The 12,186-nt window shown below is 43.9% G+C and overlaps 1 non-coding gene across 1 annotated transcript; it reads left to right on the top strand.

The window, feature by feature from the left end:
- The first annotated feature begins 8,627 nt into the window (after window positions 1-8,627).
- trnas-gcu (transfer RNA serine (anticodon GCU)) lies at window positions 8,628-8,709 on the top strand. Its single transcript has one exon. It is a non-coding gene; the product is annotated as a tRNA-Ser (tRNA).
- Window positions 8,710-12,186: the final 3,477 nt, after the last annotated feature.

The raw sequence follows: 12,186 nt of genomic DNA, 5'->3' as shown, positions 1-12,186 counted from the left end.
ACCACGTCTGGCGCCGTTCTTGTTCGTTTGTATCGGGTGTGATATTGCCTCAGACAGGTGACATACGTGCGAGAGCTCTCGGGTTAACCTTGCAGATGAGCCTTGGAATTTTGCACACCACTTCATTTTTGACTGAGAAGATGTGATTTCGATGAGATCGGGGTCAGATAAAGATTCCAAAGCTTGAAAACATACACAAGCAAGTTCAACAACCGCTTCTTCTCGGCCGTTGCTGCTCTGAGAAATGGATTGTCTAACTTGAAATAATGCTGATCTTGCCAATGCGGATTTTGCTGACCGCACGTCCTAAACGTAGTAACCTGAATTCCTGAGTCTGGGCAAATTTTATTTTTTCTCACGCTGTGATCTGCATGTCCTTTATTACTATGATCTGCCTTTACCAATCGCAAATAAAGGTTTCTACTGTACTTCGGTCCATGTGACAATCAATCAATCAAAGCACAGTCATTTCCTCATTGCGTGGAGCCAGCAGAGCGAAGGTGAGCTGCATGGCCTCAGTCTGAAGTGTGACACGTTTGGTGATTCTGATTGCATTTGCAATTAAAACAGCAGAATTGGGGAAGTTACAGAGTGGTTATATTGACACAGCCGGGACTCATCTGTGCCACAGTCTATCACACAATAACAGTGAAGATCTTTTGACGTCACCCTGGAAGGTACATGCTACAAAATCCTGAAGACTGCGGGAAACTGCTGTGGTCAGCGCTAACAGAGCGGCCCAGAGGGATAGTGGTGGGCGCATAATCCAGAAATTAATGCTCGATGACAATTCCAGCTTTCAGTTTCGCTGCCCCAGTTTCGCTATAACAGTGCTGCGTTCTTCGCATTACATATTGATGAGCCTTCTGCGTCCTTACACTCAAAAGGTATCTGAAATAGGTACACCTGCCAAATTTATACATTTGAGGAACACACGAAAGAAGTTATGGAAGATTTTTTTGCTGTTGGCTTTCGGTCTGTTATGACCTGATTCGCAAAGTCACCTGAGCTGGGAATACACTGGTGAAGTTGAGAGAAATCAGTTGTGGCGTGTACCATGCACATGACGCCTTGCAGTTATTCCCCACGCTGTGTCACACAGCAGGGTCCTCAGGTGAAATGAACAGCCGTGAATAACATGTGGATCAGTATGTTGGAGGTAGCATTTCGACACAGACACAGTTCCCTATTATTAGAACATGCAGCACTGATGATGAATAAACTCAGAGAGAAGCAAGTGATAAGATTTACCGTGGACTCGATGGGCTGAACGCCTTCTGTCGGCCCGTGAATGACGTCACACGTCTCTGCCGTCCCTCGACCTGTCTCTGTGACAGAGTGGCTGAGGGAGAAATAATGGCTCGTTTTTAATCCTCCCTTCCGCTTTGGACTGCCTGCAGCCCCGCAGCTCCTGGCTGTGGGGATGGTTCTCATTGAGTGAGGGTTTCATTCGGAGTCGCTTCATCTGGGACAGTTGGGACTCAGATGTTAACTGATGCCCGAGTGCAGCAAATAAATCAATGCCTCTGAGGCAAAAGCCTTTCTGCTGGATTGTTCTGCGAAGATTGATTCTGAACATCAAATGGGCAGCACAAAAATGCACTTATTTGAATTTTACTGAGGGAAGACAGTCCACAGCCCATTTCTCTCTTTCCCACCAGCTCAGCATCTTTCTCTCTCTCTCAAATAAATGATATTTAGAGGAAGTTCGCAATCAAAGATGCTAAGTTCCAGAGGCGCTCTTGCACCTTGTTGTGCCTGTGAAAGGACGCTTCAGAGCATATCCGCACTTACATCCCGTCATAAAGCCTGCAAGTAGAGGGAAATGGCTGAATACTCTGCCAATAGAGACAGCTCAGTCCACGGGGATGGGATAAACAGCACGGTCTCGCGTGGGGACATTCTGCAGATCAGACACAGTGCACTTTATCATTCAGATCATACCACAGTGAAAGCGCTCGAGCAGCCACTCGTATCTGTGCCAACTCGGGAATTGCAAAAGATTGGTGAAAGTGGAAGGTGGATTTGTTCACGTTTCAAGTGTTACCGTGAAGCAGGAAGCAGAAGACATACTGTGAAACGATTGAGATCTGACTACAGGAGCAGCAAATAAGTTGTACAGCGCAAAGGAGAACTTTGAACTATTGAATTCTGGTTGATGGGCCGATCAAGCTTTCACTAGGCCACGCTGCTACAGAAGAAACTATGTCAGTGTCTCTCAGCATTGTGATGTCACAGGCAAATGACGCCGTTACACTGCAGGAAATTCCTTTTTCCAATGTGAGGGCTGTCCATATGTAAAGTAGCTTATACATCGAATCCTTTCACATAAATAATTCCACTGCACCCCAGTGTGTTTTACTGTCTCCTTTCCACTTTACCTGTGATTGTGCCTGCAGTGAAGGTGCTTTGCTTTTTCTGTGTGTCTTGTACAATCTGGGTGATGTGGGGCAGTTGTATTGAACCATCTTCTGACAGACTTTTTCACTTCACTTCAGCCCGCCCTAACTTCGGTATTTGATACCAATCCAGTTGTTTAGGTGTTAAGCGCTCGTCTCAGATCCAGCCTGCCCTCACCCAAAATAAATGGAAAACTTAGTCACACTGTGATCACTGCAATCGAGGGATATCTTCACTCCAAGGTCATTGATAATTCCAAGGATAAAGTTAGGGCTGCAGATGCGGGATATCAGAGTTGTTCGTGTGATGCTGGAAAAGCACAGCAGATCAGGTAACATCCGAGGAGCAGGAGAATTCAGGTTTCAGGCTTAAGCCCTTCATCAGGAATAAGGCAAGTGAGTCGGGGCTGAGAGATAAATGGAAGTGGTGTGGGTTTGAGGGTAAATAGCAGGAAAGTAATAGATGGATGAAGAGGAGGGAGAAGATAATAGGTCAGAAGTGGCAGTGATGGAATGGGTCGAGAGGGCGGTGGCGAGTTGAAGGCTTGTGCTTGGGGGAGGGAAAATGAGGAAACCGTTCGAATTCACCTTTATCCCGTGTGTTGTTAGGGTCTCAAACCGGAAGGTGTGGCGTTCCTCCTCCAGGCGTTGGGTGGTAACGGTTTGGCAGCAGAGGAGGTCCAGGACCTGTATGTCTTTGACGGGGTAGGAGGGGGAGTTGAAAAGTTCAGCCACGGGACGGTGAAGTTGGTGGGTGCAGGTGTCCCAGAGATGTTCTCTGAAATGATCTGCAGGAAGGTGTCCTGTCTCTCTGATGGGCGCAACGGATGCAGTAGATGACATTGGTAGCTGTACAGGTGAATTTCTAACGGATGTGGAATGATCTCTTCGGGCTTTGGTTGGAGATGAGGGGAGTGGTGTGGGTGCTAGTTTCACCCCTCCTTTGGTAGCAGTGAAAGGTGGCAGGTGAGGGTTGTGGGCTGGTGGGGGGATGTGTGCACATGAAGAGGGGGTCGTGGAGGTAATGGTGTTTTCGGAATGCTGAAGGGTTGGGTAGCGAAATATATCTCTGGTGGTGTCGGTATGGAGGTGGCATCAGTGGCAGAATATGATGCGTTTTATGCGGAGGTTGGTGGAGTGTAAGGTGAGCACCAGGAGATTTTGTTCTTATTGCGTTTGAGAGGCGTGGGGTTCAAGGCGTGGTGTGTGAAGTGGATGAGATACACTGGAAGGCATTGTCAACCACGTGGGAAGGCAATTTATGATCGTGGAAGAAGGAGACCAACTGGTCTTTCTGAGGTGTAATTGGCCATCCTGGGAACAGATGTGATGGATGCGGAGGAATTGGGAATAAGGAATAGCGTTTTTACACGAGATAGGGTTGGAGGAGATGTAGTCTAGATACGTGTGGGAGTCGGTGGGTTTGTAGTATATGTCTATAATTAGTCAGTCGCCAGAAACAGTGATGGAGAGGTCCAGGAAGGTGAGGGAAGTTGCCAAGCTGATCCGGCTAAATTTGAGGTCGGGGTGGAAGGTGTTGGTGAGCTATTCAACCTCCTAGTTGGAGCACCAAGTGGCACCAACACATTCATCAATGTAGCGGAGGAACAGGTGGAGTATTGTGCTTGTGTAACTGTGAAAGATGGACAGTTCCGCGTATCTGACAAACAGGCAGTCATAGCTAGGTCTAATGCGGGTGCCCATGGCTACCCGTTTCGATGGCAGCGGTGGGAAGATTGGAAATAGAAGTTGTTGATTGTGAGGACTAGTTCAGCCAGGTGGATGGGGATATCCGTGGAAAGGTACTGGTTGGGATGGTGTGCGATTAAGAAATGGAAGGCTTGCAGACTTCTGTCACGGCAGATGGATTTGTACAGGGACTGGATGTCCATGGTGAAAATGACGCGTTGGGGGCCAGAGAAACGAAATTTTGGAAGACGTGAAATGCATAGGGGTGTCAAGAATATAAGTGGACATTTCCTGGACTGGGGAGATAGGATTGTGTCGAGGTAGGAAGAGATGATTCGGATGGGACAGGCGCAGGCTGAGACAATAGGTCGATTGGGGCAGTCGGGTTTGCGAATCTTCGGAAGGAGGTAGAATTGTGGAGTGCACAATTCACGGACAATGAGGTTGGAGGTTGTGGATGCGAGATGCCCGGAGGTGATGAGATTGTGGATGGTCTGGGAGATGATGGTTTGGTGATGGGAGGAGGGGTTGTGATCGTGGTGAGTAGGAGAAGGTGCCTGCGAGTTGGCACCTGGCGTCAGCTTTGTCCCTCAGCCCGACTCACAAGCCGAATTCCTGATGAATGGCTTATGCCTAACTCGTACATTCTCCTGCTCCTCGGATGTTGCCTGACCTGCTGTGTTTTTCCAGTACAACGCTCTCGACTCATTTATTATTACTGTCTCATTTCACACTATCAGCTCCATGCTGTCTGTTTGATTCTCGAGAGCACTGTTCTCATGAACTGTGACAAAATCTGCCAATCTGAAACAAAACAGAAATTTCTGTAAAATCACAGGTGTCCAGGCACCATCTGTGCAGATGAATCACAGTTAACGTTTCACATCCACTGGTTCCATCTCTCCACAGATGCTGCAAGACGTCCTGAAATTTTCCAGCAACGCCTGTTTTTGTTTGATTTTCAACATCAGCAATTTTTTTCTTTTATGTTTTCTTATTTTCGACCAATATGATTTGGCTAAAGATTACGTTAAATGTTTTAAATATGACTGCGATGGAACGGCCAGATTCCACCACCCCACTATTTTTATTTGGTTCACGTGACCAATGCCTTTCCACTTGGTCACCGCACCCTACAGCTGCACTGCATATAAATTGACAAAATTGTGGCATTCTCTCGGATTGGTAATCAGGAGCGAGATTGATTGAAATTGTTGAAAACATAAGATAAACTGAGAAAATCCAGGTTATTAAACGGGAAACTGAAAGGGAAACAGAGAACAGCGAATGACAATGTTTTGACAAAATTGAAATGTAATTGCTCAAGATTCAGAGAGTGCTTTCATCCACAAACATACCATAATGTGGAATGTAATGTTTGGGACAACTAATGCAAGCAGATTGCAAAATCTTAGTTTTAAAATCTTGCTGCAACTGTTTTCGTTTAATGAACGCACACATGGGATTCGGTGCTGTAATGATTCGCTAAACCGGAGAAGGAAATCCTTGCCTTCGAGGATACGTCCATAATGTTCACTGATTTATCCCAGTAATGGCAGGACTATCCTCTTGAAGCATATGTTCCATGGTGTTTCGAATGAGTAGGGAATGTCTCCATTCACAAAATAATCATTCAGTAGAATTCAATACAGGGACCCATGAAATGATGAACAAATTGAACAACAAAACGGACATACGATATACAATAGCTACGACAATTACTATGTGAAACCTGTTGATTTCAGATCCACGGTGGCCTTTGGTGATGGCATTTACTGTCCAGAACCAGTCTGCACTGGAATGATTGGAGACACACTATGAAGTATTTGAACTTTAGTCACCTTTAGAAATAGCTGAGACTCACTCAGGGCACGGTATATTAGAGATGTTGGCCTTACAAACCTTTCGAACATTTTGTGGAAGAATAAAGGGAGTGACAGATAATTTTTGTCTCCGTGGAGACGATGTTCATGAACTGGATAGATAATACTTTACCTTATTGGAGTTTATGCACAGAGACGTCATATTTAAAAAGCAAAGAGTGCATAGTGTAATTGTAAAATTTGTAGGTCACTCTCAGTGGGAGCATTGTGTGGAATCCTTGCCCTCATTCCCCACCAAAAACATGTAAAGAAGTTAGAAAGGGCATAGACGCTGTTTCCTGGATAGCAAGATATTAGAAAGCCAAGTGACGTTGTTTACTGAGACATAAAAATATCAGAAAGGGTACAAACGGGATGATAGAAAGAATGAAGGAGTTTATTCACGAGATTTGGAAATGCTGGAGCAGAAACACGCAAGTTTGAAGTAAACAAATAAGATTTTCACATAACGCGAGGTTTGAATGACGAAATCGGGGAAATGCCCTCTTTTGAGTGAATCAACAACTTTAGTTAGAACTTCAAAATCATTAGTGAATGATTAAGAAAAGATTGGATGAGAGTTTCTTCCACTCAATAGAGTTAGTTAAATCGTGAACAACTTCCAGAAATAAAGCGTAGAAGCTGATTTCACAATGTTTTAAAAGATATACGAACAAACATACAAGGAGGAATTTACCATTGAGAGAAAGTCAGTGTGGTTGCGTAACAATTTCGAATTTGGTTGACTTCAGACACAAAGACATTTCAGGAGCACGTACAACTGATTAAGATTGAGTATAAAATGTTCATGGATTGGTAAGGTCTGGCGTATTTTTCAAGGTGAATCTATGCAAATGGAGCTGATGTCCTAAAATAACTGCAGACAGAAGTTATAGCCTAATGCATAGGAATTGAATCGTCACTTGGAGACGCAACACCTACTTTAAAGATTTGCCAACATTCACATGGTATTATGTATATATCGTACATTCTTAACTCCATCCAAGAAATGCACCAAGAAGACTCTGTCCTTTTGTGTTGTTAACCCTCTGTACTTCTCTGCAGCACGCCATTGAAGATAAAATATGCTCGGACCAAAATTCAATTCAGTACAATATTCAAACGGTCCTTTGTGATTTTTTTTATTATTGCGATAACCTTTGTGAGTTTGTAACAAACGGTGTAACATGAAACCAGTTCAACATCTATTTTCCCGGAATTTAACGCAGTGCACATGGGAAACGTTATCCATCTGCTGAAAAATCACCTTTGGCTCTCTCTCCACACATGTCTCTTCACGTTTTAGATACTTGCAGTTATGTAGGAGTTATACAGAAAAGGTCGTTTCTCAATCCACAAACACGGGTATTTTCCCATAAACTTGGCTTTGCTCAATATCACTTTCTATCCGTACCCCTCAACACGACGACTTATTGAAGCTGCTCCATGTGAGGCTCAAACTTAAAACTTCGGCACAGCACAGCCCACTATACTGGAACAGAGATACCGTGTGCTGGTCACCTGCAGCACAGGAGCAACACATTAATGCTTACCTTCACATTCCTGGTTGTACCTTAACGTTTGGGAAACCAAGTTTCTCTGGTTCCATGGCTAGTAACTGCGATTATACGATCATCTTCACCAGTGGTTCTGACCCCGAGTGAGGAACGTGTTAAGCTACTCATTGCAAAGATGGATAGATTGTTGAAATATACAATTTCAACATTTGCCTTCACTAGCTAATGAACATTTTATTTTGTTTTTCATCTGTAGAAATCTTAAAATCTTCATCTTTAACAGACTCAATGACATATCTCCATTGTGTCTCTGCCATCAAATTCCAAAGTGTAAAGCCCCTCTGAATTCTTCCACCTCACTCTGCTGTTTGGGAAGTGTTCCTGTTGTGGGAAATGCACTTCCCCGTGTGTCACCTGCTGCTCCCAGCATACGCTCTGGCACTGCACTCATTTTCCTTCTGACACTTGCTCACTGTGTTGCTGTGATCATACAGTGACTTGGTGTCGCACGGCCCAGGAAATGATCCAGTTCAAGGTTTTTCCATTGTGGAATTCAATTGTCAGTTTAGCCTTATTTAGGATTTTGAAATTGCCTGTCCTGTACACAAGTGCGTGTCAAAAATATCTGAGCAGAAGAAATGTGTTCCGATTAATGACATTGAACACTGTGCACTCTCCTCCAGTCTGGAAAACAATTCCTCACAGGCAATTTAATAGACAATAGACAATACGTGCAGGAGTAAGCACCTATAGCTGCCCTTCGAGCCAGCACTACCATTCATTATGATCATGGCTGATCATCCTCAATCAGTATCCTGTTCCTGCCGTATCCCCATAACCCTTGATTCCACTATCCTTATGAGCTCTATCCAACTCTTTCTTAAAAGAACACCTCCTGCTTTCTCGTATTCCTCATTCCGTTGACTTCAAATCTTCACAGAATTCAACAGACCTTGTCACATAGTCTTTTCTTCATTTTTGTTCAGATCACTGCGAGCCGAATGGGAATGCACTTACCCCACAACCCAGAGGTCAGACCATAGTCTTGGAACAGTACTGCGCTATTTATCATTTCACCAACACCAGGGAGAAATATCTGCTGTTCTGCATAATTTACGCAATTCACTTATTAATAAGGTCATATGCTCTCTGGCATGTCTGACGAGGTGGCAGAGACGTTAAGGCGATGGTCTGCTAATCCATTGTGTTTTGCACGCGTGGGTTCGAATCCCACTCTCGTCGCTGTTTCCAATGTTGCTATTTTTGTCTGCTCACAGCTGTCTTATTGAAATTGGAACTCCAATGGTCAGTTTATATGCATCGACGCTATTATAAAATCTCAAAGAATAATTTGAGCCAGTTGCCTAAACTGCATTGAAATGGAGATTGCATTGGGATAATGGAAAGGAACGCGATTTTATTTTTCAAGTCAAGCTGCTGTGACGTTTTATCGTATGAAAGAGATCCTGGAAAACCAAATAACGAGAGATGCGAAGGGCATGTTTATGCAGTGGGATTGTTAATGACTGTTTTGTCAGATGAAATCTGGAGCAGGTTGAGTAGAATTGAATCATCTTGGTGAGAAGAGCACAGAGAGACAGCACAAAATAATGGAGATATTTCAAAAGGGGCAGGGCATGTGTGTAGGGGCACCGGGAACTGGCTGTAAATGCACAATAGAGAATTGCCGATGATGGTGCCGTGCATGGGCACGGAGAGACATACACATTGGTCTCTCCCTCGCCCGTTGCTCTAGCCATTAATGAAGGCTGGGCATGAGGCACATATAAACACAAGATATGGGAAGCAAGCTCCCTCTCGTTATGCACACACCGGATGCATCACAATGGACAATGAACAACTAGAAAAGTCAGCATGTTAACTGTAGGGACTGAACCTAAACTGTGGATCAATAACCGCAGATTCATGCAGTGTAAGCACGAAAAGTGATTTAATGTGTCTTTGTACGCATGTCATTAACAGACCTTTCATTCTAATACCCGTGTGGTTGAAAGAAGAGGACACCACATGTCAAGATGGATGACAACGTAACCAACTTTGCTTTGAAATTGAGATCTATTTGATCATTTTACACAGTGAACAAGTTACTTTTAAATAATGCAAACCACATTCCCTCACCTGGAATAAAAGTGTGATTTCATTACAAACATTGTCCTTGCTAAGTAGCAGTTACTCAACATGAAAAATAGGACGTAAGTTTTATTGAGCATACATCAATTAGCACCATTATCTGATTTCGGATTGACTGCAATATGCACATGCTAGACAACATTTAAGAAAGAATGTCTTTTGGAAATAATCATTCGGTGGCGACTAAAAATAATATTAAATTCACATAATGCGGATATTCCACCAATGGCTCCAGTGGTGGAAATGATCAGTGGGCACTATTTCTATGATGATGTAGAGGTGTGTGAGCTGTCAGGTATGGGAGCTCCCACCTCATCTGGAGCAGCGTCTGTTGACATGGACCAGGGAGCATTTTGACATCCGTTTGGGAGTTCCAACCACACTGGGAACAGCCTTTATTGACTTGGAGCAGCAGGGAGCATTGAGGCATCAGGCTGAGAGTTCCAACCACAACTGGAGAAGCTTCTATTGACATGGAGCAGCAGGGAGCATTGGGACATCAGACTGGGAGCTCCAGCCTCATCTGGAGCAGCCTCTATTGCCATGAAGCAGCAGGGAGCATTGAAACATCAGGCTGCGAGATCTCACCTAATTTGAAGCAGCTTCAGTTGACATGGAGCAAGGAGCTTTGCGAGATCCGTCTGGGAGCTCCACTGTCACCTGGAGTAGCTTTTAATGACATGTAGCAGCAGGAAGCATTGGGACATCAGACTGATAGATCCAACCTCAACTGGACCGCTTCTATTGACATGGAGGAGGGAGCATTTGGACATCAGACTGGGAGCTCCAACCTCACAAGGACCAGCATTTAGTGACATGTATCAGCTGGGAGCATTGGGACATCAGACTGGTAGATCCAACCACAACTGGACCGCTGCTATTGATATGGAGCAGGGAGCATTGGGACATCAGACTGGGAGCTCCAACTTCAAACAGAGCAGTTTCTATTGACATGGAGAAGCAAGGAGCATTGGAACGTCAGGTTGGGAGCTCCAACCTCACCTGGAGCAGCTGGTATTTATATGGAAGAGGAGGGAGGATTGGGACATTTGGCTGGGGGAAAGGATATTCAACAATTTTAATCTGAAATAAAATGTGTTTCAACAACTCAGATGTTAATTGATTTATGAAGAAACTTTCCCAGGAAAATAATTAATTCTTTAGATATTAAAGACAAGTCCTGCAAATATCCAATTCAGGAAAACGCATCGGTACGGAGAGAAATGGGAATGATGTTTCATGTCTTTGTCTTTTCTTTTCTGGCCAACTCTGCACTGGATTACATCATCGGAAGGACGTTTTCACTCATTTCATGTTGTTCAGTTTCCTGCAAATACGGACAGGTCATTAACGTAATCTAAAGCTGAAAAGTAATGATAATATGCGATGTTATGATTAGGCTGGAGTTTACCTCAAATTATGGTGAAAACGCAGCAAAGTAAATTGCAATTCCCTTGATCAGCAGTGACCTCATTGATTTGTTAATCGGATTGTGAATGGTCGTTTTTTTGAGGACAACTTGAAGTGAATCAATGATGGTGATTATCTTTGTTCTTTGTTCACCTTGTGACTGTTACTGTTATTGCTCATGTCCTTGTTAACACCACAGCTCTGCAGATTGTAAAACCTCAGCTCTGCATCCGGCCAGTGGTACAACCATTCGTAGAGCTGGCTACGGATCAGGCGGTTGAAAGTTCGAATTTACTTGGCGCAAGCACATTGTGGAGATTCATCACACATCCAAACTAATCATTTTTGTTAGGCTGAAGTGGATAATATTTGAAATTTTCATCTCCACGAACAAACATTCTCTCATTGTCTTCAATCAGTTAAACTTTACCAAGAACTATCAGAGTAAAAATCACACAGCACCAGAATGTACCAAACAGACATATCTGGAAGCACCAGTGTTCCATGCACTGCTTCTTCATTAGGTGTTTGTCAACTGTTGGAATCTAAAATGGCTTTGTGTGATTTTTAAATTTGTCCGCCCCAGTCCAACACCAACACCTCAAAGTCATGGGTACCATCGACACCACGAACGGTCGGTTAAAGTCCAGATGATCTTCCAAAAGACCGCGCATATTGACACATACACCAAGTTTCTGCAGAAAAAACACCCACCTAATGAAGGAGCGGCTCTCTGAAAGCTAGTGCTTCCAAATAAACCTGGTGGACTATGCCCTGATATTGTGGAATTTTTAACTTTGTCTACTCAACTCAAACACTGGCACTTACATATCATAGAGAACACAAGTCATGTCCCAGCGCTGTCAGAGAAGGCAATCCTGGAATATCCCCACACATTGCTCATAGGTACGTTTAGTTTTCAGAAAGCAACGCACTCAATCGCTGCAGCTCTTATGTATGAAAAGCACAGAAAATAAATAGCTGAGACTCAGTTTTTACAGTATTTTGAAACTCTTTGGGAAGTCGAATGAGAGGAGAAAGAAGGATTAACTGTCCGACTGTGCAGAGAGAGGGAAGGCACTATTCCCTTCTTTGAAGAGCTGGGGTATTGACTGATCTAAGGCATGAAACAAATTCCTGGTAGAGCTGCGCTCTCTG

The sequence above is a fragment of the Chiloscyllium plagiosum genome, unplaced genomic scaffold (assembly GCF_037043375.1).
Source record: "Chiloscyllium plagiosum isolate Xiang-an unplaced genomic scaffold, Cpla_swu_hap1 HiC_scaffold_46, whole genome shotgun sequence".
Taxonomy (NCBI): domain Eukaryota; kingdom Metazoa; phylum Chordata; class Chondrichthyes; order Orectolobiformes; family Hemiscylliidae; genus Chiloscyllium; species Chiloscyllium plagiosum.
The sequence above is the reverse complement of the archived record's forward strand: the minus strand, read 5'-3'. Positions and strand labels throughout refer to the sequence as shown.